Genomic DNA, 6,000 nt, shown 5'->3' with positions numbered 1-6,000 from the left:
ACTGAGCCAGTGATGGAAGTTAAAAAGGACAATGCAGCGTCTTTGATGATGATTAGACCCAAGATTGAAGGTCATGTGATTGATATGGAACTTGACACTGGAGCAGCTGTGTCCTTGATTTCAATGCAGTTGTACAAAGACAAATTTGCCCATTTATGTTTACAGAAGACTGAGGTCATTTTGAAAACATACACAGGAGAATTGCTGTTATCAGAGGGAATGTTGAAAGTACAGTGGTGCTTGAAAGTTTGTGAACCCTTTAGAATTTTCTATATTTCTGCATAAATATGACCTAAAACATCATCAGATTTTTACACAAGTACTAAAAGTAGATAAAGAGAACCCAGTTAAACAAATTAGACAAAAATATTATACTTGGTTATTTATTTATTTTTTGAGGAAAATGATCCAATATTACATATCTGTGAGTGGCAAAAGTATGTGAACCTCTAGGATTAGCAGTTAATTTGAAGGTGAAATTTGAGTCAGGTGTTTTCAATCAGTGGGATGACAATCAGGTGTGAGTGGGCACCCTGTTTTATTTAAAGAACAGGGATCTATCAAAGTCTGATCTTCACAACACGTTTGTGGAAGTGTATCATGGCACGAACAAAGGAGATTTCTGAGGACCTCAGAAAAAGCGTTGTTGATGCACATCAGGCTGGAAAAGGTTACAAAACCATCTCTAAAGAGTTTGGACTCCACCAATCCACAGTCGGACAGATTGTGTACAAATGGAGGAAATTCAAGACCATTGTTACCCTCCCCAGGAGTGGTCGACCAACAAAAATCACTCCAAGAGCAAGGCGTTTAATAGTCGGCGAGGTCACAAAGGACCCAAGGTAACTTCTAAGCAACTGAAGGCCTCTCTCACATTGGCTAATGTTAATGTTCATGAGTCCACCCTCAAGAGAACACTGAACAACAATGGTGTGCATGGCAGGGTTGCAAGGAAAAAAGCCACTGATCTCCAAAAAGAACATTGCTGCTCGTCTGCAGTTTGCTAAAGATCACGTGGACAAGCCAGAAGGCTATTGGAAAAATGTTTTGTGGACGGATGAGACCAAAATAGAACTTTTTGGTTTAAATGAGAAGCATTATGTTTGGAGAAAGGAAAACACTGCATTCCAGCATAAGAACCTTATCCCATCTGTGAAACATGGTGGTGGTAGTATCATGGTTTGGGCCTGTTTTGCTGCATCTGGGCCAGGACGGCTTGCCATCATTGATGGAACAATGAATTCTGAATTATACCAGTGAATTCTAACGGAAAATGTCAGGACATCTGTCCATGAACTGAATCTCAAGAGAAGGTGGGTCATGCAGCAAGACAACAACCCTAAGCACACAAGTCGTTCTACCAAAGAATGGTTAAAGAAGAATAAAGTTAATGTTTTGGAATGGCCAAGTCAAAGTCCTGACCTTAATCCAATGGAAATGTTGTGGGAGGACCTGAAGCGAGCAGTTCATGTGAGGAAACCCACCAACATCCCAGAGTTGAAGCTGTTCTGTACGGAGGAATGGGCTAAAATTCCTCCAAGCCGGTGTGCAGGACTGATCAACAGTTACCGCAAACGTTTAGTTGCAGTTATTGCTGCACAAGGGGGTCACACCAGATACTGAAAGCAAAGGTTCACATACTTTTGCCACTCATAGACATGTAATACTGGATCATTTTCCTCAATAAATAAATGACCAAGTATAATATTTTTGTCTCATTTGTTTAACTGGGTTCTCTTTATCTACTTTTAGGACTTGTGTGAAAATCTGATGATGTTTTCGGTCATATTTATGCAGAAATATAAATTCTAAAGGGTTCACAAACTTTCAAGCACCACTGTTTAAGGAAATGAGCTGTAGGTTTTACTGAGCATCTTACAGAACCAGCCACAGTTCTTCTGGACACTTTGTCACACTTGCCTCTTTTTTTTAATGCAAAACCGAGCAGCCTTCTATCTATCTATCTATCTATCTATCTATCTATCTATCTATCTATCTATCTATCTATCTATCTATCTATCTAGTCATTCATTCATTCATTCTGAAAAGTTGTCTCTTACATAATATGCTGCTTTCTTTACTGACATACTGACAAATAATGTTTGGAAATCTTTTTTTTTTTTTTTTGCACTGACTTAGTCATGAAGAGTAATTCATAGAATAAATATCTATAATAGGGCTGGCACATAGACACACACAACCATTCACACCCACGGTCAATTTAGAGTCACCAATTATCCTAAGCTGCATGTCTTTGGACTGTGGGGGAAACCGGGGCACCCGGAAGAAACCCACACAGACACAGAGAGAACATGCAAACTCCGCACAGAAAGGCCCTCACCGGCCGCTGGGCTCAAACCCAGAGCCTTCTTGCTGTGAGGCGACAGTGCTAACCACTACACCACCATACCGCCCCTCGATATATTTATATAAAAGATATTTTGTACTAAATATAACTCTGTTATATGTCTAAATTTTAAATAAAAACTAAATTTTGTTAAGTTAATACCACATACCGATTTTTTTCTTATAAATAATCATTTGGATGTCAATAATTGTCAAACGGTGTCGATAACTGTGGACAAAGGTGTCGATAATTGTGGAACGGTGTCAATAACTGTGAACAAAGGTGTTGATAATTGTGGAACGGTGTCGATAACTGTGGACAAAGGTGTCGATAATTGTGGAACTGTGTCGATAACTGTGGACAAAGGTGTCGATAATTGTGGAATGGTGTCGATAATTGTGGAACAGTGTTGATAATTGTGGACAAAGGTGTTGATAATTATGGAACGGTGTAGATAACTGTGGACAAAGGTGTCGATAACTGTAGACAAAGGTGTTGGTAATTGTGGAACGGTGTCAATAACTGTGAACAAAGGTGTCGATAATTGTGGAATGGTGTCGATAACTATGAACAAAGGTGTCGATAATTGTGGAACGGTGTCGATAACTGTGGACAAAGGTTTCGATAATTGTGGAACGGTGTAGATAACTCAACAAAGTTGTCAATAATTGTGGAATGGTGTTGATAACTGTGGACAAAGGTGTCGATAATTGTGGAACTGTGTCGATAACTGTGGAAAAAGGTGTCGATAATTGTGGAATGGTGTCGATAATTGTGGAACAGTGTTGATAACTGTGGACAAAGGTGTTGATAATTATGGAATGGTGTAGATAACTGTGGACAAAGGTAATGATAACTGTAGACAAAGGTGTCGATAATTTTGGAACGGTGTTAATAACTGTGAACAAAGGTGTCGATAATTGTGGAATGGTGTCGATAACTGTGAACAAAGGTGTCGATAATTGTGGAACGGTGTCGATAACTGTGGACAAAGGTTTTGATAATTGTGGAACGGTGTAGATAACTAAACAAAGTTGTCAATAATTGTGGAACGGTGTTGATAACTGTGGACAAAGGTGTCGATAATTGTGGAACGGTGTTAATAACTGTGGACAAAGTTGTCGATAATTGTGGAATGGTGTCGATAACCGTGGACAAAGGTGTCGATAATTGTGGAACGGTGTCGATAACTGTGGACAAAGGTGTCGATAATTGTGGAACGGTGTCGATAACTGTGGACAAAGTTGTCGATAATTGTGGAATGGTGTCGATAACCGTGGACAAAGGTGTCAATAATTGTGGAACGGTGTCGATAACCGTGGACAAAGGTGTCGATAATTGTGGAATGGTGTCGATAACTAGACAAATGTGTCGATAATTGTGGAACGGTGTTGATAACTGTGAACAAAGGTGTCGATAATTGTGGAATGGTGTTGATAACTGTGAACAAAGGTGCCGATAATTGTGGAACGGTGTCGATAACTGTGGACAAAGGTGTCGATAATTGTGGAACGGTGCCGATAACTGTGGACAAAGTTGTCGATAATTGTGGAATGGTGTCGATAACCGTGGACAAAGGTGTCGATAATTGTGGAATGGTGTCGATAACTGTGGACAAAGGTGTTGATAATTGTGGAACGGTGTCGATAACTGTGGACAAAGTTGTCAATAATTGTGGACAAAGGTGTCGATAATTGTGGAACGGTGTCGATAACTGTAGACAAAGTTGTTGAAAACTGTGGAATGGTGTCGATAACTGTAGACAAAGTTGTCGATAATTGTGGAACGGTGTCAATAACTGCGGACAAAGGTGTCGATAATTGTGGAACAGTGTCACGTGATCTGATACACTAAGTAATTGGGAATCAACTCATTTTTTTCCAGTGGAAGTTTGAGTAATTATTCATGCACAATTTACATATTTAAAGTTTTTTTTCTACTTTTGCAACGGCCAAAAGATTGATAATTGCAGCCGCCGCTCTACTAATTCTAACAGCATTAATTTACACCACAGAATGTGCTTGTTGACGTCAGTAACCGCTAGATGCCGCCATTTTAGTGTAAAAACACCCTTAAGTTTACCCAGAATTCCCCACGGCTTGTGCTCGCAGATGTAACAATGCAGCAGCTTTGCGTTCTTTTCTTTCCCTACCCGTATTTTTACACATTCCACCTCCTCCGGCGAGTACTTCGTAGAGTACGCTCTGTTAACCAATGAACTCTTAGAATCCGGATGAGATTAACCAATTGTCGTGCCGGAAGGGCGGGACGTGTCGGAATACGGGTGTGCAAAATACAACGCAGGTCTGATTTTGGCGTTTGCTGTGTGGCTTTTCAAGGCAGACTAACGGGGTGAAAACAAGCGGCTGCACGGGTTTCTGCGGAACAGCGGATTCTGGCTGATTCACGAGATGAGGAACAGAAATGTCTGTGTTTCCGGGATTACCCAGGTGTAATTTGGTGTTTGTGCACGCAGAGCTTCAGACCGGGTAAGAAACCGAGCTCACAGTTTTACCTCAGCTAAGAGAGCTAGCTGCTTAGCATAAAGCTAACAGCATGAATTGTTTATTATATGGTGAGTTATGAATTGTTAGATGGGTGTTCTCTATGCAGTGATGGGTGTGTGTTTAATTCGTTATATTTCTCGATAATAAACAGTAAACAGTGCGTGTAGTTAGTATTTGGTTTTATAGTGACCATGTTAATATCACTGGAGTGTTAAAGCATTTGGGACTGTTGCAGTTTGATGCTGTAACAGGATGTGTGTGTGTGTGTGTGTGTGTGTGTGTGTGTAAATGTAATGGTTTGAATCTGAATTTACTATTGTAGATTTTATTGCACTTGTATTATTATTATCTCTTACAGTAAGATCATGTCCAGTCCAGAATCCAGTACAGCTCCAGCACTCCTACTCAAACCTGCTCATGACTTATTTGCTCACTGTGCTGGACTCTGGACCTGATGACCCCCTGTTAACTGTCTGGACCTAAATGACCACTGTATGTCTCAAATCAGTACTGAGGACTTTGCTGAATATACAAATCATAACTTCGCATCTTGAGACCTGTGTTTAGCGCTCTTCACCTGTCTCAGAGACGCGTCATAGTCCGATCACTGAACTTGCCTCCGGAGCTGGTCACTGAGCCAAGCAGGTTGTTATCTATATACACTCGTTTGTCACTTCAGTCTTGAGTCATGTATCAGGTACTGGTCACTCATTGGGTTTGCGAATACTTGGTGATGAAAAATTGGTCGTATCGCCACCAATCGTGTGACGCGCTAAACCAGCCGACAAATGTTCTCCGAGATTCAAGAATTGTCTTTAGGTATGGCTCTGCCTCGTGAGTGGCCAAAACCATGGAAAAAAAAAAAATTCAATGCATACTTGCGGATGGGTTTAGGAATACTTAACGAAGCTTGTGGGAGCCTTGACGGCACAGTGGCTTGGCATAGCTGAACCTTTGCCAAGACTTAGAGTGCATTTACTTTCAGGGATCCTTCAGAGTGAGTTGTGTGCGCTCTTGGGACCCAGCCGTTCTGGGAAACACCTGATGCTGACTTAGGTGGAGTTTACATTAGACCGTATCAGCAGATCATCAGATTAACGTTTTTAAAAACGATTAGCGTGCACACAGCAACACCAATACACGGAT

The 6,000-nt window shown here is 40.9% G+C and overlaps 1 protein-coding gene across 1 annotated transcript in view; it reads left to right on the top strand.

Moving 5' to 3' along the window:
* Positions 1–4,641: 4,641 nt before the first annotated feature.
* Positions 4,642–6,000, top strand: part of extl3 (exostosin-like glycosyltransferase 3) — a 92,950-nt gene continuing 91,591 nt past the window's right edge. Inside the window, exon 1 of the mRNA XM_060917943.1 lies at positions 4,642–4,836. The gene's annotated coding sequence lies outside the window, so the exon portion shown is untranslated. The remainder of the gene's footprint in view (positions 4,837–6,000) is intronic.

Source organism: Neoarius graeffei, chromosome 3, assembly GCF_027579695.1.
Source record: "Neoarius graeffei isolate fNeoGra1 chromosome 3, fNeoGra1.pri, whole genome shotgun sequence".
NCBI classification, from domain to species: Eukaryota; Metazoa; Chordata; class Actinopteri; order Siluriformes; family Ariidae; genus Neoarius; species Neoarius graeffei.
Note: the sequence above shows the minus strand (reverse complement) of the source record. Positions and strands in the feature narration are given on the sequence as shown.